Below are 21,711 nucleotides of genomic sequence, written 5' to 3'. Positions count from 1 at the left end.
ACCTACTGAGGTGCTGCAGTAGGAGACAATTCAGTGAAAGTGGGTATTCCCTATACGCCCCCCAATCAGGGGGCTGTGCACCCCCTTCCCCGAATTTCCCCAACACCCCCTCCCTCAGTGGTCAGGTAGTTACATGCAGCGCTGCCAATGTTGTCATTGGTTGCAAATTTGAATGGAAATTGAAACGTTAACACACACTTTAAAAGCAGATACAACGTATGAAAACTACTTGTACCTGAGAAAGTAAAATAGGTTTGAAAAGTCTGGACAAAGCCGGGTTTCCTTACCCAGCTGTTGTGTTTGCTGGCAATGTGGGTGCATTGGCTTTGGCAGTGTTGGCCAACCTTAGAATTTCAAATGATGATTTGTAAGCGAGGTGTGAATGAGCTCTCCCCTGGCAGCTACTGATGACCAGGGTTGGGGGAGGCTTTGGGACCAGACTGTATTTACATGAACTCACCTACTCTGCCGAGTTATCCAGTGGACAGAGCTGGGCTGCCCCTGCTGTAGGTGCCCGGAGGAGGGAAGGTGTGTGGGGCTCCAACCTGGGACTCTTCCTCCCTCCTGCCAAGCTCTGACTATTAATCTCAGCCCTGGCACTCCTTTCTTCAAGCGCCATATGGGCCAGAGGAAAAGTGTGGTAGGAAGCACAAGGGCCAAGCTTGTGGACATCAGGTGAAGCAGCAAGAATCCCAACTATCAGGGTAGCAAGTTCTAGAGCCCTAACCCATTGTAGCCATCCCTGCCAAAGGCCTGGCTCTAGGAGGTGTGAGTCACCCAGCAGGAGGGGAAAGATTCACTCTTACACAGCTGGAGACAGGGAAGTTGAGCTCTGGGGCTTTACCACAAGCATGGGTGGCAAATTTGTAGAAATTTTGGTGGTGCCCAAAACCGGCCCCCCAACTCCGCCCCCCAAACTCCACCCCCACCTGCCTAAGGCTCTGGGAGGGGATTTAGGGGGGAGGTCTAGGCTTCAGATCCTGGGCTGGGGATTAGGGTGCAGGAGGGGTGCAGAGTTCAGGCTTTAGGATGGAGTTTGGGTGCAGGCTCGGGCAGGGTTGTAGGAAGGGGTGAGAGGTGCAGGCTCTGGGGGTGGGAAGGATTGCACCCTCTGGGAGGGAGTTTGGGGATAGGAGGGAGTGTAGGACTGAGCATGAGGAATTCATGATGCAGGAGGGGGCTCAGGACTGGGGCAGAGTATCAGGGTTCAGAGGGAGCTCAGGGTTGGGGGTGTTGGAGAGGCTCAGGGCAGCCTGCACTAGGACTCTAGGGCAGCAGTTCTGCCCAGAATCCCTCTACTCCAGCAGCAGGCAGGGGACAGGCACATGCTGCTTTTTGTCAGGCAGAGACGCAGCGCGGCAGGCGGAGGGGTACCAGGGCCCAGGGGAAGAGACCCAACTCCAAATGTTCCTGGAGCCCGAGCACCACAAATGTATATAACCTGCTGCCTATGACCACAGGCCAACACAAGGTCCCACTGAGATTTGAACTCAGATTACAGGATTCAGAGTCCTGAGTGCTGCCCATTACACTATGGGACCAGCTTAGGCTGCTGTCTCTGCACATTGGTGACCCTCATGGGGCTGGCTTGTGTAAGGGGGCTCTTGGCCCTTTACTAAAACTTAGTGTGTGTGTGGGGGGGGTTGGTTGGCTAGTTCCCAGCACCAATAGAAGGGAGAAGGATCAATGGGAAATCAGGACCCTGAGACTGACAGCCCCAGGGACAATGGGGAGAGGCCAAAGCTTCAAGTTAGCCGGACTGACAGGCCAGGCATGAGAAAGTCACCAGGCCAGGGGGTCCCATCCTCCATGTGAGCTGGAACTGCCTGGGCGAGAGTGGGGCAGAGCTAAGGAGAGAGCAGGAGCCTGAGAAGAGCCGGGGAGCAGAGCTGTATAGGTGTAGTGCCAGAAACTGCTGCATGTAGGAATTTGCAACCTGTAGCAGTTACTGATACCTGAGGTTGTTCTTATTTGCTGACTTGTTCTAATTGGCTAAAACTTGACAGTGGTTTCTCTAACAAAGGCCAGTCCCTGGCCCCTTGGTCCAGACATCCTCCTTCATGTCAGGCTACGGTGACCAGATGTCAAAAATGAAATATCGGTACGCGGGGGGGCGGAGCAAAAAAAAATCCAGAAGGGGTCCCACCTGCCGCCAAGCGGCAGTGGCACAGCCCCATCTCCAACCAATTCTCGGCTCCAACCTCCGCTACACCCTCAGCTCCCACATCCCCTCACTCCTGGGCCCAGTTTGGGCTCCGAGCTCTGCAGTCGAGCCATGATCCGGGTCCCTCCTGCAGCTCCCAGGCAGGGGGTGAATCAGGCAGCTCCCGACAGGAGCGTGTCCGCCCCACTTGTGTCTCCGCCCCCCTCCCACCTTGTCCCTGCCTGCTCCGTGCTGCCCCCAGCCCCACTGCGCTGCCCCGCAGGCTGCAGGGCTGGAGCAGCTTCTGCGCTGCGCTCCCAGCCATGGCCAGTGTGCAAACCTGAGAGGGAGGGCGCTGCCTTCCCTCTCCAGGTCTGCAAGGGGAATGTAAAGCGGCCATTCCTCCAGGGGCAGGACACTGGGTTCCCTCCCCAGCTATGCCAGGGAACTGGGGAGCGGCCGTTCCTGCGGGGGCGGGGCGCTGCCTTCTCTCAACCCCTCTGTGAGGGGACAGTGGAGACACCATTCTAGCGGGGACGGGCCACTGCTTTACTTCCCATCTCTGCCAGGAGATTGGGGAGCGGCAGTTCCTGCTGGGGCGGGGCACTGGGCTCCCTCCCCAGCTCTGCGAGGGGACTGGGGAGCGGCCGTTCCTGCGGAGGAGGGCCCTGCCTTCCTTCTCCAGACCTGCGAGGGGACTGTAGTGCCGCCAGTCCAGTGGAGGCAGGGCGCTGCTTTCCCTCCCCAGCAACGCGAGCGGAATGGGAAACGGCCGTTCCTGCGGGAGTAAGGAGCTGCAATCCCTCCCCAGCTCTGCTAGAGGACTGGGAAGCGGCAGTTTGAGCAGGGGCAGGGCGCTTGGTTGTCTCCCCGGCTCTGCGAGGGGACTGGGGAGCGGCCGTTGCAGCGGAGGCGGGGCGCTGGGCTCCCTCCCCAGCTCTGGGAGGGGCCTGCGGAGTGGCGGTTCCTGTAAGGGTGGGGCACTGGCTTCCCTCCCCAGCTCTGAGAGGGGCGTGGGGTGTGGCCGCTCGAGTGGGGGCAGGGCGCTGGCTTCCCTCCCCAGCTGTGGGAGGGGTCTGCGGAGTGGCGGTTCGAGTGGGGGCAGGCAGCGAGCTCCTTGCTTTAGTCACAGCATCAGAGCCAGCGTGAGCCCCCTCTCCGGTGTGCAGGGGGGGTGGGGAGCATCTCTCCCTTCCACTCAGCCCCTGGGGGCTGGTTACAGGTAGGCAGGTACCCTGAGCCCAGCAGCCCTTCCCCCCTGCCAGCCACGTCATTTGCATTTTCACAGACCATTTCCGTCTTACCCAATTGGTTCCCTGGATTTGAATTCAAATCCTCGGCTGTTACAGGAGCAGGGCCTGGATCCTGTCCCAAAGAGACACAGTCACCTCCCAACAGGGCCTCCCAGCCAATATCCTGGAGAACCCCAACAACCAGCCAGCCAGACCCTCCTGGGTCTGCACAGGGATCCAGGCCATATGCAGGACGGGAGGCTTCACCCTGGGGACCTTCACCCAGGTCCCACAGCCCCTTAGCATCTGCGACTGCACCACCACAGTTCTCTCTGTCCCAGGGTCTTGCCACCCCAGGCGTGTTTCCCCACTGACCCTTGGGCAGCCCTCTATGTCTCTCTGCTCCACCATCCCCAGTCCACGCTGCTGCTGCTTCTCCTGCAGCTTTTCCTCAGGCTCTTGCTCTCTCTCACGATCCTTTCGCACTCTCAGGCTCTGCTCCCATCCCATATGTCTTCGATCCCCTGATGAGGAACCCGATCGTGAAAACCATCATCTGTTTCGAGACCAGACTCTCTGGGTTGTCTGGCTGCTGTTCCAGCTGCTCCCAGATCCTTTTGTAGCCCCACCTGGGTCAGGAATCTGCTCCTCAGACGTGTCCTTCTCCTCCCACTCACGATTAACTGTGCCTTGGTGAACTTCCCTGTGCATAACCCTCTTTGTGTACAGGATCACAATGTCCTTCTCAAGGAGATGGTGATAGGCCATCACTTCACCATTCCCAAGTGGCTCTGGACTGACAGGCCTGTGTGCTCTTGGCTCTCCCATGGTTTCCAGGAAGAACCCCTGGTGTGCCAGCCCTTCTCGTGGTCACCACCTCTTTGCCAGGGTCGAGCTGCAGACTCCTCCGCCCCTGGGACTGCTCCTGCCATCCACAGGGGAACCCTGCTACTGCAAAAATCCTCTCTTCCAGGGCAGAGCGGCAAGCTCCTCCAACCGGAGACTGATGGCTGCAGTCCTCAGGGGGACCCTGTTACTCCAACAGTCCTTCTCGCTGGTCACACACTCCCAGAGGTTAACCGCTCCCTGAAACCGTCCCTCTCTGAGCCTTCAGCATGCCTGGTTCTCATTATCCCTCCTTTGTTTTACTGCTCCCCAGTCACTTACTGCAAGCAGTGCCATTCACGGGGTGCAGTACATCCCGCCACTGACACCAGATGTCACGGAGACCATGGGCGATGCTCTGGAACTGCTCCCCACAAAGCCAGTCAGGACTTTGAAGAGCCTCCTCTCCCTTGGAGCAGAAGTTTTTAGGGCAAGAAGCTCACAAGTCTTCACCTCCTGGGTCTCTCCTTGGAGCATTCAGCATCCTCTGACTCTCCGTGCATTTCCCCCAGCGAGTCCGCCCAGGCAAGGTCCATTCTGGGGGGTATCAAGGTTTTTTCCCCACTTTGAACTTTAGCGTCCAAGAAGTGGGGACCTGTATGATCACTTTTAATCTTTATTACCAGCTTAAATTTGGTACGCTGCCACCAGCCAAAAATATGGTGTTTGGCACACTTCCTGTTCCCCCAAAGCTTTCCCTGGGGAATCCATGACCCAAACCCCTTGGATCTGAACACAAGGAGAAATTAGCCTTCCCCCCCCTCTTTTTCCCCCCAGACTTTCCCCTCCCTGGGTTACCCTGAGAGGCTACACTGATCCAAACTCCTTGGATCTTAAAACAAAGAGGAATTGACCTCCCCCCCGTCCTTTACCCCCCACTCTCTGGTGCGTTCAGATCCAATCCCCTTGGGTCTTAAAACAAGGAAAAAAATCAATCAGGTTCTTAAAATAGAAAGCTTTTAATTAAAGAAAGAAAAGGTAAAAATTATCTCTGTAAAATCAGGATGGAAAATGTTTTACAGGGTATTCAGATTTATATAGCCTAGTGGGACCTCCCCGCCTCGCTTAGCTTGAGATTCAAAGTTACAGCTGTTGGTGTCTCTAGGCATAACCCTAGGTAACTCGGGAGGGTGGTAGACCACAAGTGTCAATGAAGCCCTCCTGTTGTAGGCCTCAATGAACCAATGTTCCTCCATGTTAAACACTTTGTGTAACCTAGTGTAACCTAATGTACTAATAGCTGCAAAAATGTAGTGTTAGCAGTTAGTTTTGGTTGTAACAGCCAGTTCTCTGCTGTAATACATTGAAGCTCGGCTAAAGCATGCTCAAGGCCGTTTTAAGATACTGTGTAAATGTCTCAGCAGTGGAGGGGGGAGGGAGGGGGAGACAAAAGATTGAATGAGAAAAGATACTGCAGCTGGATGGGAAAGGAGGGGGAAGTGAGAAATCTGCTAGTCAGCAAGAAAGTTTTGTACTAAACAAATGGGATTTAAAAGGAAGAAACTGCTTGTTTTAGGGGTGCAGGATCTGAGATTGTTATTTCTCTCTTGCACCTTATTTGAGCTCAAATAAATTTGGTTATTTGCTTCTCCACCCTGGTGTGTTTATTGGCGCTTAAGCACTCTGGGCAACGAACTGCTGTTGCTTGCCTCTGGCACTGCTGTGTCTGCAACACAGCATACAGAGGTAAAAATCCTTCCAGCAAAAGACACATTTACAAGTAAAGAAAACAAACATAAGATTGATCCACGTTTCCTGGCTATACTTACTACTTTGAAACATGAGAGACTGATTCAGAAAGATTGGAGAAAACCTGGTTGCACGTCTGGTCCCTCTTAGCCCCAAGAGCGAACAAAGAACAAAACAAACAGCACAACAAAGACTTCCCTCCACCAAGATTTGAAAGTATCTTCTCTCCAGATTGGTCCTCTGGTCAGGTGTCAGCCAAGTTCACTGAGCTTCTTAACCCTTTACAGGTAAAAGAGACATTAACCCTTAACCATCTGTTTATGACAAGAGGGAAGCCAGCGCTCCCCCCCCCGCTGGAACCACCACTCCCCTGTCCCCTCCCAGAGCTGGTGAGGGAATACAGCACCCCACCCCCGCTGGAATGGCCACTCCCGAGTCCCCGGACACAGCTAAGGAGGGAAGGCAGCACCCCACCCCCGCAGGAATGGCCGCTACCTATTACCCTTACAGAGCTGGGGAGAGAACACAGCACCATGCCCCTGCAGGAATGGCTGCTCCCCAGTCCCCTGGCAGAGCTGGGAAGGGAACCTAGCGCCCCGCCCCTGCAGGAAAGCCGCTCCCCATTCCCCTCGCAGAGCTGGTGAAGGAAGGCAGTACCCCACTGCCACTGGAACGGCCACTCTCTAGTCCCCTCGCAGAGCTGGGGAGGAAACACAGCGACCTGCCCCCGCTGGAATGGCCGCTCCCCAGTCCCCTCGCAGAGCTGGGGAGGGAAGGAAGCGCCCCGCCTCCGCAGATACAGCCACTCCAAAGTCCCCTCACAGAGCTGGGAAGGGAACTCTGAATTCCAACCACCCAGCCCAAAACAGAAACTGAACTGCCCTTCCTCCAGCTGGCCGATTCCTTTGTCCAGCTTCCCGGGCAAAGGTGCTGACACCCTCTCCCCATACCTGGCTCAAGATACAGGCTTAAAAATCCTGTGCCTCACCTAACGTCCTCCCCAGCTCTCCCATCTCCCCACACAGACAGTCCCTACTTCATCAAATCTCTCCCCCCTTCGAGACTGAACTGAGCGAGTAACTCTGACCAGTGACCTGGGGAAGTTCAGGGTCCCGCTTTCCAGGCCATCGCGTCCGCTATCAATTGGCACTTCCCTTCACGTGGATCATGTCCATGTCATAGCCCTGCAGGAGCAGGCTCCACCTCAGGAGCTTGGCATTGGCTCCTTTCATCTGGTGCAGCCAAGTCAGGGGAGAGTGGTTGGTGTACACAGTGAGGTGTCGCCCAAAGAGATATGACTCCAGTTTCTTAAGGGCCCACACCATGGCCAGGCATTCCTTCTCGATGGCCGCGTAGTTCTGCTCCCGGGGTAGCAACTTCTTGCTCAGGTTCACGATGGGGTGTCTCTCCCCCTTTTCATCCTCCTGCATTAACACCCCCCCCAGTCCCATGTCTGAGGCATTGGTGAACACCATAAAGGGCTTGTTGAAATCTGGGTTTGCCAGAACTGGGTCACTAACTAGAGCCGTCTTCAGCATCCAGAGAGCCTGCTGGCACTGCTCGGTCCAGACCAGCTTGTCTGGCTTACCCTTCTTCCACAGCTCAGTGATGGGGGCAGCTATGGCTCAAATTGGGGCACGAACCTTCGATGGTACCTCATCAACCCATTAAAGACCTGGACCTGGTTTTTGGTTTGGGGAGCAGGCCAGTCTCTGATCACCTCCACCTTGGCTGGTTCCGGCTTTAGGCAGCCATTCCCCACCCGATGGCCCAGATAAGATACTTCAGCCATCCCCACCTTGCACTTCTCAGCCTTTACGGTTAACCCAGCCTCCCATAGTTGGTCCAGCACTTGTTTAACCTGGGACACGTGGTCCTCTCAGGTCCGGCTAAAGACGCAGATGTGGTCAATATATGTCACGGCAAAATGCTCCATCCCCCTCAGTAGTTGATCCACCAGGCGCTGGAAGGTGGCTGGCGCTCCCTTGAGGCCGAAGGACAGGGTCAGAAACTCGTAGAGCCCCAGAGGGGTGATAAAGGCCAATTTCAGCCTGGCATCTGCGTCCAGCGGCACTTGCCAGTAGCCCTTTGTAAGATCCTCGGAGGTGAGGTACCGAGCGCCTCCCAGCTTCTCTAGGAGCTCATCAGGCCTGGGCATGGGGTAGGCAACAGATACGAAGATGGCATTGAGCTTTCGATAGTCCACACAGAACCGGATCAACCCATCCCTTTTGGGGACCAGCACCACTGGAGAGGCCCAAAGCCTGGAAGACGTTTGGATCACCCCCAAAGCCAGCATGTCCCTGACCTCTCTTTCTAGGTCCTGGGCAGTTTTCCCGGTGACCCAAAAAGTGGATCATCTTATAGGAGGATGTGACCCGGTCTCCACCCAGTGGACAATCAAATTAGTGCATCCAGGCTGGTTGGAAAACAGCTGTCGGTATAGAGATGCAGCACCCCTGTGATCTCAGCATGCTGGGCCGGGGTCAGCTGATCAGAGAGGGGAATTGCCTCCAGCGGGGAACCAGCTTTTGTCCCAGGAAATAGATCCATTAAAGCGTCATCTCCCTGCTCCTCCCAATGTCCACACACGGCCAACACCACATTCCCCCTGTCATAATATGGCTTCATCATATTCACATGGTACACCCTGCGGTGGTGCGCCAGTTCGACAGCTCCACCACATAGTTTATCGCATTTAGTTGCTTGACAACCTTGAAGGGCCCTTCCCGAGGTCCTGAAGTTTGTTCTTTCTCATGGGGATGAGAACCATCACCTGATCCCCGGTGGCGAAGGCGCGGGCCCGCACCGTGCGGTCATATCAGACCTTCTGCTTCCTCTGGACTCGGGCCATATTCTCCCTGGCGAGGCCCATGAGCTCGGCAAGTCTTTATCGGAAGGTCAGGACATGCTCCACCACTGACTCCCCATCGGGAGTGGCCTTCCCCTCCCATTCGTCTCTCATCAGGTCCAGGGGCCTCCTTACCTGCCTTCCATATAACAGTTTGAAAGGCGAAAACCCAGTAGATTCCTGGGTACCTCCCTATACGCAAACAGCAGGTGAGGTAAGTACTTGTCCCAAACCTGCGGATGCTGGTTCATAAATGTTTTTAGCATCATCTTCAGCGTCTCGTTGAATCTTTCCACCAGCCCGTTGTACTGGGGGTGATACGCTGAGGCCCAGCTGTGCCGGATGCAACGTTTCTCCCACAAGCACCGGAGCAGGGTCGACATGAAGTTGGACCCCTGGTCCGTTAAGACTTCCTTGGGGAACCCGACCCGGCTGAAAATGGTCAGCAGCGCATCTGCCACAGTATCTGCTTCGATAGAGGACAAGGCCACCGCCTCGAGGTAGTGAGTGGCGAAATCTACCACCAGAATGAGGGATTTTTCTGCAACTCAGCCTGGAACTCAGCAGCTGAGACAGGGATGGAGACACGCTCTCTCTCTAACTGGCTTGTTCTGAGGCCGCAGCCTTTCAGAGCCGTGTCCCTGGGCGTTCTCCTTGGGACGGGATTCTTCCTATTACCTCTTTGGGAGATCCCAGGATGAGACTCTCTCTGCATAGCTGTGGGCCTGTTCCTTTGGGACACCTCCCTGCCACCTCCCGACCGGATCTTCACAAACTCATCGGCCAGCCGCCCTGTATGTTGTGGGTCCTCTAGTTTTTGGTCCCTCAACCACAGCCTCAGGTCAGATGAGTACCGCTCATACAGTTGCTCCAGTCCTAGCAGTTTAACCAGATCCCCCTTCATCTGGGCCCCACTGGCCCACTTGCTGGTGTAACCCTCCATGCGGACGGCTAGTAGCTGACCTCAGGGGTTTTATACTGACCCTGGAAACTCTCTCAGTACATCTCAGGAATCAGCCTGAACTCACGCAGCAGGCCTGTTTGAATAGTTTGTAGTTCCCTTTCTCAGCATCTCCCAATTGGCGGTGCAATGCCATGGCCTTGGGGTCCTGTAAGGGAGTGAGAACTTGGAGCCTGTGCACAGGATCCACCTGGTGCAGCTCGCAGGCCATCTCAAAGGCATCCAGGAAGTCATTCATGTCCTCCCGCTCCTTACACTGAGCCAGAATGCACCTACCAAAGCTCCGCGCAGTCCTGGGCCCCCCTCACTCCTTGCAGTTGGGGGCCCCGCTGTTCCTCAGCCGAGCCAGTTCTAGCTCATACTGACACTGTTATTCTTCATATTCGCTCTTTCTCACTTTTTCCTCCTGTTCTCGCTGTCTTTGTCTCTCTTCATGTTCTCTCTGTCGCTTACGATCCTCCAGCTCTCTCAGTTTTAGCTCTCTCCCGTTCCAGCCGCTTCTGCTCCACGGATGCCGAGCGTAGCCGGGACGATCCCCTGCTGGCGGGTAAGCTTTGCCAGGAGGATCCCCTGCTGGCCGGGGGTGTCACGGTGTCCTTGGTATTCGCTGGGCTCCTCCTGACCCTTCCCCTAGGCATAGGAAGGGGGGGTCTCAGGAAGCCCTCAGCCACCGGCTGACCACTCCCAGTGGGGACAGACACTGGTGTCTGCGCTGCATCTATCAGGCTGCTTCCCTCAGAGACAGTGATCAGTTCATTCAAGTGATCTCCCTCCTCCAGCTGGGCCATCAGCTGGTCTTCGGTGAGCCTCCCTCTGCGCAGCCCCCTCTGCTTGCACAGCCCAAACAGGTTGCACTTAAGCTGCTTGGCATACATCTTCCTGCTGGCCACTCCCAGGCCGGGGTGCTCACTGCTCCCCACGGTTTCCAGGGAGACTCCTAGTGCACCAGCCCTTCTTGAGGTCACCACCCATCTGCCAGGGTCGATCCGCAGACTCCTCCATCCCTGGGACCGCTCACTGCAGTCCCCCGGGGGACCCTGTTACTGCAAAAGTCCTTCTCACTGGGCACACACTCCCAGGGCTTAATCACCCCTACAATAGCCCCTTAGTTTTACTGCTCCCCAGTCACTTACTGCAGGAAGCATCGTCCACGGGGTGCAGTAGATCCCACCTCTGCCACCAGTTGTCACAGATTGTGGGGGAGTCCGGCCCTGCACCCCTCTTCCTGGGACTCACAGTGACTCTCAGCCAGCCAGTAAAACAGAAGGTTTATTGGACAACAGGAACGCAGGTGACAGCAGAGCTTGTAGGCACGACCAGGACCCCTCAATCTGGTCCTTCTGGGGGTTCAGAGTGTTTTGTCCCCAGTTTGGGATTCCCTGAATTCCAACCACCCAGCCGTAAAACTGAAACTGCCCAAACCCTCTCTAGTCAGCTCTCTGCCTTTGTCCACCTTCTTGGGCCAAGATGTTGAACTCCCATCGTCCCTGCATCGCTCAGGTTACAGGCTCAGGTCCTGTCCCTCACCTAAAGTCACCCCCTGTTCTCCCATCCCCCACACAGACAGGTCATACTCCATCACAAGGGGCACCAGTAGAGCAGGGGGAATCCCAGGGGGCTGTGGGTCGGGAATGATGGGCATCAGCAAACCTGTGAGTCTGGAGGTCAGGACTGGGATAGCAGGGGCTGCAGGTCAGAAGTGAGGGGTACTGGTAGCACAGTGACTGGGGAGCCTAGCGGGGAGCCCAGGGGGCTGCAGGTCAGGAGTGAGGGTCACCAGCAGAGCTGGAGGGAGCCCAGGGGACTACGGGTTGGGAGTGAGGGGCACCAGCAGAGCTGAGAGTCTGGAGGTTAGGACTGGGATACAAGGGACTGCGGGTAGAGAGTGAGGGGCACCGGCAGCGCAGGGACCAGAGAGCTCAGCAGGGAGCCTAGGGGGCTGTGGGTCGGGAGTGAGGGGCACTGTCAGAGCTGGAGGGAGCCCAAGGGGCTGTGGGTCGGGAGTGAGGGGCTCCGTTAGAGCTGGAGGGAGCTCAGGGGGCTGCAGTTCGGGAGTGAGGGGCACTGCTACAGCTGGGGGAAGTGCAGGGGACTGCAGGTCAGGAGTGAGGGGCACCAGTAGAGCTGGAGGGACCCCGGGGGCTGCAGGTCGGGAGTGAGGGGCACCAGCAGAGTTGTGAGTCTGGATGTCACGATTGGGACAGGAGAGGCTGCGAGTCAGGAGTTAGGGGCACCAGCAGCGCAGTGACTGGGAAGCTCAGTGGGGAGCTCAGGGGGCTGCGGGGCTGCAGTGAGAGGCACCATCAGAGCTGGAGGGAGCCCAGGGGGATGCGGGTTGGGAGTGAGGGGCACCAGCAGAGCTGTGATTCTGGAGTTCAGGACTGGGATAGCAGGGGCTGCGGGTCGGGAGTGAGGGGCAATGGCAGCACAGTGACTGGAGAGCCTAGCGGGGAGCCCATGGGGCTGTGGGTCGGGAGTGAGGGGCACCGGTAGAGCTGGGGGAAGCCCAGAGGGCAGTGGTCGGAAATGAGGGGCAACGGTAGCACAGTTACTGGGGAGCTCAGCGGGGAGCACAGCAGTCTGCGGGTCGGGTGTGAGGGGAACCTGTAGAGCTGAGGGGAGCCCAGGGGATTGCACGTCGGGAGTGACAGGCATCGGTAGAGCTGTGGGACCCCCTGGGGGCTGTGGGTAGGGAGTGAGGGGCATCAACAGAGCTATGAGTCTGGAGTTCAGGACTAGGATAGCAGGGGCTGCGGGTCGGGAGTGAGGTTAAGCACTAGAGCTGGGGGGAATCCAGAGGGCTGAGGGTTGGAAGTGAGGGGTACCAGCAGAGTTGTGAGACTAGATGTCAGGACAGGGTTAGCAGGGGCTGCGGTTTGGGAGTGAGGAACACCAGCAGAGCTGTGAGTCTGGAGGTCAGGACTGGGATAGGAGGGGCTGCGGGTTGAGAGTGAGGGGGTCTGGCAGTGCGGTGACTTAGGAGCTCAGCGGGGAGTCCAGTGGGCTGCAGGTCGGGAGTGAGGTGCATCAGCATATCTATGAGTCCTGATGTCAGGACTGGAACATCAGGGGCTGTGGGTCGGGAGTGAGGGGCACCGTCAGAGCTGCAGGGAGCCCAGGGGCAGCGGGTCAGGAGTGAGGGGCACTGGTAGACCTGGGGGAAGCCCAGGGGGCTGCGGATCTGGATTGAGGGCCACCAGCAGAACTGAGAGTCAGCAGGTCAGGACTGGGATAGCAGGGGCTGCGGGTCGGGAGTGAGGGGCACCGTCAGAGCTGCAGGGAGCCCAGGGGCAGCGGGTCAGGAGTGAGGGGCACTGGTAGACCTGGGGGAAGCCCAGGGGGCTGCGGATCTGGATTGAGGGCCACCAGCAGAACTGAGAGTCAGCAGGTCAGGACTGGGATAGCAGGGGCTGCGGGTCAGAAGTAAGGGGCTGCAGATCGAGAGTGAGGGGCTCCGGCAGCGCAGTGACTGGGGAGCTATGCGGGTAGCCCAGGAGGCTGCGGGTTGGGAGTGAGCGACACCAGCAGATCTGTGAGTCTAGAGGTCAGTAATGGAATAGCAGAGGCTGCGGGTCAGGCATGATGGGCACTGCTAGAGCTGGGGGGAAACCAGGGAGCTGCGGGTCAGGAGTGAAGGCACCGTCAGAGCTGTGAGTCTGGAGGTCAGGACTGGGATAACAGGGGCTGCGAGTCAGGAGTGAGGGGCACTGGCAGAGCTGGAAGGTGCTCAGGGGGCTGCGGGTCGGGAGTGAGGGGCACCGCTACAGCTAGGGTGAACCCAGGGGGCTGGGGGTCGGGAGTATGGGGTACCAGCAGAGCTGTGAGTCTGGAGGTCAGGATTGGGATACCAGGTGCTGCGGGTCGGGAGTGAAGGGCATGGGCAGTGCAGTGACCAGGGAGGTCAGCGGGGAACCCAGAGGGCTGCGGGTGGGGAGTGAGGGTCACCAGCAGAGCTGTGAGTCTGGAGGTCAGGACTGGGATATCATCCAAACTGATGGTAAGTGATACCCAGGTGAGCCCATGGCCAGTACATCCTGCTCCACCCGCAGCCTGGCTGGGAGCCAGGACTCCTTGTTCTTATCCCCACTCTGGGAGGGCAGTGCAGTCTAGTGGTTAGAGGAGCGGATGCTGGGAGCCAGGCATGGGCTGTGACTAGAAGGGACCTGGGGAGGCACCTGGCCCATGCTCCACTCAGAGGCCCTGATCCCACTCGTCCTCTCCCCTCCAAGGCCCCATCCTCACTCTGCCCTGTCCCAAGTTCCCATCCGCCCACATGGAGCCACGGGGAGAGGGGCAGGGGTGCAAATGTCAGGCAGGCAGGTGGGGGCCTTGGGGTAGGGGGCGAAGGGGCACAAGTGGCAGGGCCTTGGGGGAAGAGACATGAGAGGCAGGCGGAGGGGGTCAGGGGAGTGGAACAAAGGGGGCCTGAGGGTGGAGTGTGGGCGGGGCTGAAGGGGGAGTGTGGGGGGTCTTCGGCAGGAGGAGGCTGAGTGGGAGAGGGCCTTGGGGCAGGGCTGCAGTCCGAGACCTCCCAGCCCCCCCAAATGGAGGAGTCCCAAGCTGTCCATGGAGCCAGGACTCCTGGGTTCTATTCCTGGCTCTCCCACAGAGTCCCAATTGGAGCTGGTGCAGGCCATATCACCCTCCCTGGTGCCTCAGTTTTCCCATGTGTGAGATAGGTACTAGTGTGAGTGGATGCAAAGCTGTGGAGAATCTGCTCCCTTCTCCTGGTGGCTCCTTGTAGCCCTCAGTAAGCAGCCAACTGCTCCAGACCCTGGATCCCGTATGGGTAGACCGGGGCTGAGGGCTAGATCTGGGCAATGGAAAGAATAAATCCACCCTTATCCGACTCCACCCCGGGATACATGGCAGGGAGGCTGGTGTTGGAGGGGGCAGGGAGTCCTGCAGCCCTCGCAGGGGAGAAGGGGGGGGCGATTCCCTGGCTTGACTGCTGATGATGGTGGTGGGGCGGGGGGCACTGGGGGATTGTGGTCTCATCCCAGCGGGGCTGGAGATGGAGCATGGCCTGCTGGGAGCTGACATCTCCTCTGTATTTGGGAGGGTGACACTGAGCCAAATTGTGGGACTCCTGCCCCCCCGGGACAAGGGAGGGTCCTCAGCCTTGCCCGCTCTTCTCTCTTTTACCAGGATCTGCCCAAGCAGCTGGGCCAGCCCAGACCCCACCTTCCTCAATGCCAGCAGCTTCCAATTCTGGAGAGTGGAGCGGTCGGGGAGTGGGGGCCTCTCAAGCCCACCCCGGGGAGCAGGGGCCAGGGCACTAGGGGGGCAAGGGCTGTGATGGGGGGAGGTGGTATTGGAGAGATGTCAGGGGGTGAAGCTGGGACTCAGCAGGGAATGGGGCAAGCTGCAGGGAGAAAGTGTAGAGGGGGGATGAGACAGGGGTGGAAGCTGGGGGGGAGGGGACACAGCCGGGGGAAGGACTGGGCAGACTGTTAGTGGGGGTGCTCAGAGGCAGTAGCATGGGGGGGCAGAGAGGGAGCTGGGGGGGACAGCTGGGGGAGGGACTGGGCAGACCATATGAGGGGCTGCTCAGAGGCAGTAGAATGGGAGGGGCAGGGTAGGAGCTAGGGGGGAGGGGAAACAGCAGCGGGGAGGACTGGGCAGACCGTTGGGGGGTTGCTCAGAGGCAGTAGCAGGGGGGGAGGCAGGGCAGAAGCTGGGGGGAGGGGACACAGCCGGGGGGAGGGACTGGGCAGAACGTAGGGCGGGCTGGTCAGAGGCAGTAGCATGGGGGAGCAGGGTGGGAGTTGGGGGGAGGGTACACAGCCAAGGGGGGACTGGGCAGACTGTAGAGGGGGCTGCTCAGAGGCAGTAGCATGGGGGGGAGGCAGGGTGTTAGCTTGGGGAGGGGACACAGCAGTGGGGGAGGACTGGGCAGACCGTAGCGGGGGCTGCTCAGACGCAGTACCATGGGGGTGTTGGTGTCACTAGGCATAAATCTAGGCCTCAGTGAACAAAGGCTCTTCCATGTTGAACTCTGCTTGATCTAGAAAGCTAGCAGCTGTGAAATGAAATGTGTAACAGTAAGTTATCAGTTGCAGCACAGCTAAAACCGGTCTAAAGCAGTAGCGATAAGGCCTGTGCACCTTTAGCAGAAGGACAAGATAACTTGCAGAAGGAAAACTTACTAACGAGCTGCCGCGGCCAAGATTACTTAATGCAACTGCGCTTACGTAACTGCTACAGGGGAGGAAGGAGGAGGAGGATGGGCGGGGGAGAAAGAAGAAAGAGAAAAAAAACTTATTAAAAGGGTCAAGCCGGTTGTGTAGGGGTGCATGATTTGAGGCGTTCGTCTCCTTGCACCGCTTTGAGATCTCAGATAAACTTTGCTTGCTTCTCCACCTGGGTTTGTGTTCATTGGCGCTTCACACTCTGGGCAATGAACCACTGTTGCTTGCCTCGGGCACTTTCTGTGTCGGCAACAGAAGGTAGCGCCCTGCCCCCCGCTGGAACGGCCCTCCCCAGTCCCCTCGCAGAGCCGGGGGGGAAACCCAGCGCCCCGCCCCAGCAGGAATGACGGCTCCCCAGTCGCATCGTGGAGCCGGGCAGTGAAGGCAGCTCTCCGCCACTAGAGGAACGGCCGCTCCCCCATCCCCTTGCAGGGCTGGGGAGGGAACCCAGCGCCCCGCCCCTGCTGGAACAGCCGCTCCCCAGTCCCCTCGCAGAGCCAGGAAGGGAACCCAGTGCCCCACCCCTGCATTAACAGCCGCTCCCCAGTTCTCTCCCAGAGCTGGGGAGGGAATGTAGTGCCCGGCCTCCGGAGGAGCGGCCGCTCTTCAGTCCCCTGGCAAAGATGGTGTGGGAACCCAGCGCCCCTCCCTTGCTGAAAGGGCTGCTCCCCAGTCCCTTAGTAGAGCTCGGGAGGGAACTCAGAGCCCCGCCCCCGCTGGAACGGACGCTCCCCAGTTCCCTCGTAGAGCTGGGGAGGGAACACAGTGACCCGCCCCCTCTGGAGCCACCACACCCCAGGTCCCTTCCAGAACTGAAAAGGGAAGCCGGTGCCCTGCTCCCTCTGGAACCGCCATTCCCCAGGCCCCTCCCAGAGGTGGGGAGGGAACCCAGAGCCCAGCTCCCGCTCGAACCGCCCCTCCCCACTCCCCTCCCAGAGCTGGGGAGGGAAGCCAGAGCCCCACCTGTGATGTTATGAGTATAATATAATATCTCACTGAAAGGGGACAAGGCCAGAAAGAGTTAATTACGTCACCTCACCGACTGACCTGACCCATGGGTGAAGCTTAAGGACTGATTAGCAAGATATGTAAATGAATAAAGCTTTGAAATGCAGTCTGCATTGTCAGAGGTAGAAGGGCAGATGTTTGCTCAGGTCTTGGGATGTCAGCAAACAGGTCTTGTCTATTGCTACAGTTTTAATTCAAAGATCAAAAAAGAGAATATTAGCATTTAAGATCATACTTGAGTGAAATAGTATTATTGTCTATATGTCTCTTTGAAGGTTGTGGTAACCTGCATCTGAACTGTTTAACGGATAAATTACTCTGTGCTAATTGCCAGGATGTTTGGGAGAAGGAGTTAAGCCTATTGTTTTCTCAGGCCAAAAGGCTGCTGGAAATGTATAAGAAGCCTGGGACACGATCCTTCTCATCTCAGATCTGCTTTGGGTTTCAAGAGTGGGAAACCTTAAGCCATGAGGATTGAGATCCCCAGTCATTGACTGGAGCCACCCTGAATCTGGACATTGGACTATAACCTATGGAGTATTTCTAAAAGGACTTTTGGCAACTACAAGCTCACCTCTACTATGTATCTAAATCTCAAGAATTGAATTCAAGTCTGTATGTATATGGATCTTTTAACCAACACTCTCTTTTCTTTTCTAATAAATTTTAGCTTAGTTAATAAGAATTGGCTATAGCATGTATTTTGGGTGAGATCTAAGTTATAATTGAACCTGGGTATGTGGCTGATCCTTTGGGATCGGAAGAATCTTTTCTTTTATATGATGAAGTAAGATTTTCAGGAATCATCATCATATCTAACAGGTGTGTCTGGACGGAGGCCTGAGGCTGGACACTTTAAGGAAACTGCATGGTTTGGACTTTTAAGTAACCAGTGAGGTACTATAGAGGCTGTTTTGTGCTGGCTTGGTAAATCTAAGTATTGGAATAACCACCAGCGTTTGGGGTTTGTCTGCCCCATTTTGTTTGCAGTTCACCCTGATTGAGTGACCTCAGCTGGCTCCCACGGGCAGCACCATCACAGTAGCGTAGTCGTGCAAAGATCCACAGAACCAGGTCAATTAGGCTTTGGGTCAGAACCCCACGCTATCCAAATTTGAAAATTGGGATTGAGAGTTTGGTTGGTTAAAGATCAGTGACCATGAGCCAGAAAGCATCTGCAAAAGCAATGAAACTGCAAGCCCTGATGGACGGCCTGCAGTTTGAATATAAGCAAAAACTGGCAGAAATTCAAATGGAAGAGAAGCAAGCCTTGGCCAGCGGGAGGAAGAAGCTGCTGAAAGAAAGAAGGAGGCTGATGAGAGAGAAGAAAAAGCTCGTAAGAGGTGTCTGGAATTACTGGCTGCCGAGGAGAAAGCTCGACAGAGGCAACAAGACCTGGAACAGGAGACTCACAAGATGCAACAAGAAACTGCCAGACTTCAGCTCCAAGTCAAAGAAGCAAGGAAAGAACAGCAGAAACTGTATCCTCTTGAAAATCCAGCTTATAACACATTTTAGAACATACTCTCCTTTTCCTAGTACGGCACTTTCCATGTGAATTAAGCAAAGCAAGCAGGGGAAACTACACAAGGAATAGAAACCAGTGCTCCAGAGAAGTGTTGAATTCATAACCCCAGTAGTATCCCCCTCTGCACTAACCAGTTGCACCACTGCAAGTGCTTCTTAGACAAAGTTGGGACACAGGCAGTTATCAGTCTCTGTGGGTCACACCTTTGCCTGGCGATTGTAAGGCTGATGCATCAAACCTAACTCAAGATGCGGCTTTTCAGCCATGAGACTCCAGGACATTTTAACAGGAAGAAAATCTCCTCCTTTCTGGTTTAGCCCCATTTGACTCCTTTTGTCTGTCTTCTCCCCGCCCCCCTCCAGTCTCTTTCCTTCCCCATTGGGGCCATGCAGAGAGGAGCCCCACTCAGTCTCTGTCACAGAGAGTCTGTGTCCCATAAAGGGAGGGAGGGATCTCTCTAAAACACTGATAATGGGGAGGGGTGAGGTGTCTGTGATTAGGAGGAGAAAGGATGGAGAATTAACAGTGGGGCCCAGAGAGATTCCCCCAGATTGGGGAGATGCCCTGCTGCCCCCCATCCGCCAGCTGTGGGAAGAACAACTTGGGATTGATTGGGGAAGCCACCTTTAAAAACACAAGTGTAACATGCTAGTTATATTTTAATAAGACCAAAGCCTCCTCAAACCCAGGGTCACGATCACTGGAATGATTTTGTCCTGATTTTTTACTGGCCGCAGACACAAAGCGAGTCAAATTACAGTTTCTGTTTGGAGTCAGTGCACACACATGAATCTGGAGGCTTTTAATTTCTTAGGTTCTGCTGCTATTTCATTTCTCTCCTGTTCCAAGATTTATTGTTGTGAAAAGCAACATTAGGCCTTTGGGAGTGTCCCCCCTGGTCCTGCCTGCCACCTCTGGGCAATTTAAAATGGCCCGGGGCAGGAGCGGCGCCAGGCTTTTTGGCGCCTTAGGCTCACGGCTATTTCACTGCCCTGTGCGCCAGTCCCGTGGCTCCAGTGGACCTGCCACAGGCATTCCTGTGGAGGGTCCACTGGTTCCGCAGTTCCGATGGACCTGCCGCAGGTGTGCCTGTGGATGCTCCACCGGAGCCACGGGACCAGCGGACCCTCTGCAGGCACGCCTGCGGCAGGTCCACCGGAGTCGCCTGCCATCCCCCTGGCAAAAGGTCGCCCCCCATAATCCTGGTAGCCTAGGTGACTGCCTAGGTCGCCTAAATGGAAGTGCCGGCCCTGGCCCGGGGTCCCCTGCCACCACCAGCAGCAGCACAAACGGACTGAGGCGGCATCCTGCCCACCCTTGCTCAATGTCGCACACCACTCCCGGAAGCGGCTGGTTTGTCTCTGTGGCCCCTGGGGTGGGGGTGTCTCCACGCACTGTCCCCACCCCAAGTGCCAACTCTTCCAACTGTGGCAATGGGAGCTGCAAGGGTGGAGTCGTTGGGCATCCATGCTCAGAGAAGCCCCCGGCCCTCCTGCTTAGGGGCTGCTGCCAGAAAGGGGTGCAGGTTGCTTTCGGGAGATGCCCGAGGTAAATGCTGCACCCCTCACCCTCTCCTGCACCCCCAACCCAGACCCCACACCTGCACCCAAACTCCCTCCAAGCGCCTGCCCCCTGAACACTCTCCTGCAGCACAACCCCCTGACTGAGCCCAGACCCTGCACTCGAACTCTTTCCCAGACTCCAGCCCCTCTCCCTTCCACACCCAAACTCCCTCCCAGAGCCTTAGGCAGGTGTGTGTGGGGGATGGGGCAGGACTTGGTCCCATTCTGGGCACCACCAAAAATTATACAAACCTGCCACCTCTGTCCAGCCCAACCTTCTGCTGATGCACCTCAGCCCACACTCGTGCAGGGTTTGAAGCTTCCATTGCTTAAATTCCAGGACACTGAGGGATTTCAGCTCCCCTTTGCCCAGAGGGAACCTTCACCCCACTCCCAACCAGGTTCTTGTCCATGGGATCACCGTAGGCGGGCTGGGTCCCTCGGTGTCTTTTCTCTCTCTATGACAGGCCAGGATGCAATAACTGGGGCATCTGAGCACCCAGGACCTTCTGTGGGGCTGCCATTCCCCTTCCCCTTCTGTGGTCTCGTCTGTCATTGACTAAAGCCTTTTTTCTATCCATCGTCAGCACCATCCGAAGCAAACTGCACTCACCTCAAAAAGACATAAAGTCCTGTGGCACCTTATAGACTAACAGACGTATTGGAGCATAAGCTTTCATGGGTGAATCCACACTTCGTCAGATGAATGTAGTGGAAATTTCCAGGGGCAGGTATAAATATGCAGGCAAGAATAAAGCTAGAGATAAGGAAGTTAGTTCAGTCAGAGAGGATGAGGCCCTCTTCTAGCAGTTGAGGTGTGAAAGCCAAGGAAGGAGAAATTGATTTTGTAGTTGGCTAGCCAGGCACAGAATTCCCACTACATTCATCTGACGAAGTGGCGATTCACCCATGAAAGTTTATGCTCCTGGATGTCTGTTAGTCTATAAGGTGCCAGAGGACTCTTGTCTCTTTTTACAAATCCTGGCTAACGCAGCTACCCTTGTGATACTCAAAAAGACAGTGTCCCCTGGTGGGTGTAAATCACTGACCTCTCTCCTCTCTGAGCACTGACTGCCCCTCTTTTCCTTGCCTCTCAGTCTGTGCAGATGGGACCTTTCCCTCTAGCGCTGGAGGATTCGCCCTTCTCATCTACCATTGTCTTAAGCAGCACAGTGAGAGGGAATCTTAAATGTACCAAGGTGACTTAGGAGCAGAAACCCTCCCAGACCTTGCATTCAGTTGGCACTTGCCCTCACTCAGCAGGATTAAAACTCCTGCAGGGAGACCGCTGGGCCACATCCCAGCTGGGTATGAGCAAAGCAGCAAGGTGAAAAAAAGAATCTGGTAATGCTGAGAATTGAACACAGAGCCTCATACATGCAAAGCATATGCGCTACTACTGAGCTACATGTTACACTCAGGACTGTCCTATTTCCAGAGCATCCAGTGGCCTAAGAGCAGCATGGAGGACACATTCCCTTTTCTGAGGGCCAAACCTGCTGTCCTGGAGGCTGCTGGTTCTTAGGGTCACTTTTCAGCAGAGCCAGATTCAATGTGTGGAGCAGAGAGAGTGGGTGACCTGGACTCAGAGTGCAGAGATACACTCAGCCCTCTCCCTTGCATTGGGTGGGTGGTGCGGCCACCTCCTGCTGGAAAGTAAT

General features: G+C 56.3%; 1 non-coding gene across 1 annotated transcript; it reads right to left on the bottom strand.

Annotated features, from left to right (window-relative positions):
* Positions 1-1,469: 1,469 nt before the first annotated feature.
* On the bottom strand, positions 1,470-1,541 carry TRNAQ-CUG (transfer RNA glutamine (anticodon CUG)). Its single transcript has one exon. It is a non-coding gene; the product is annotated as a tRNA-Gln (tRNA).
* Positions 1,542-21,711: the final 20,170 nt, after the last annotated feature.

This window comes from Gopherus flavomarginatus, unplaced genomic scaffold, assembly GCF_025201925.1.
Source record: "Gopherus flavomarginatus isolate rGopFla2 unplaced genomic scaffold, rGopFla2.mat.asm mat_scaffold_34_arrow_ctg1, whole genome shotgun sequence".
NCBI lineage: Eukaryota > Metazoa > Chordata > Testudines > Testudinidae > Gopherus > Gopherus flavomarginatus.
This window is presented reverse-complemented; position numbering and strand designations above follow the sequence as displayed.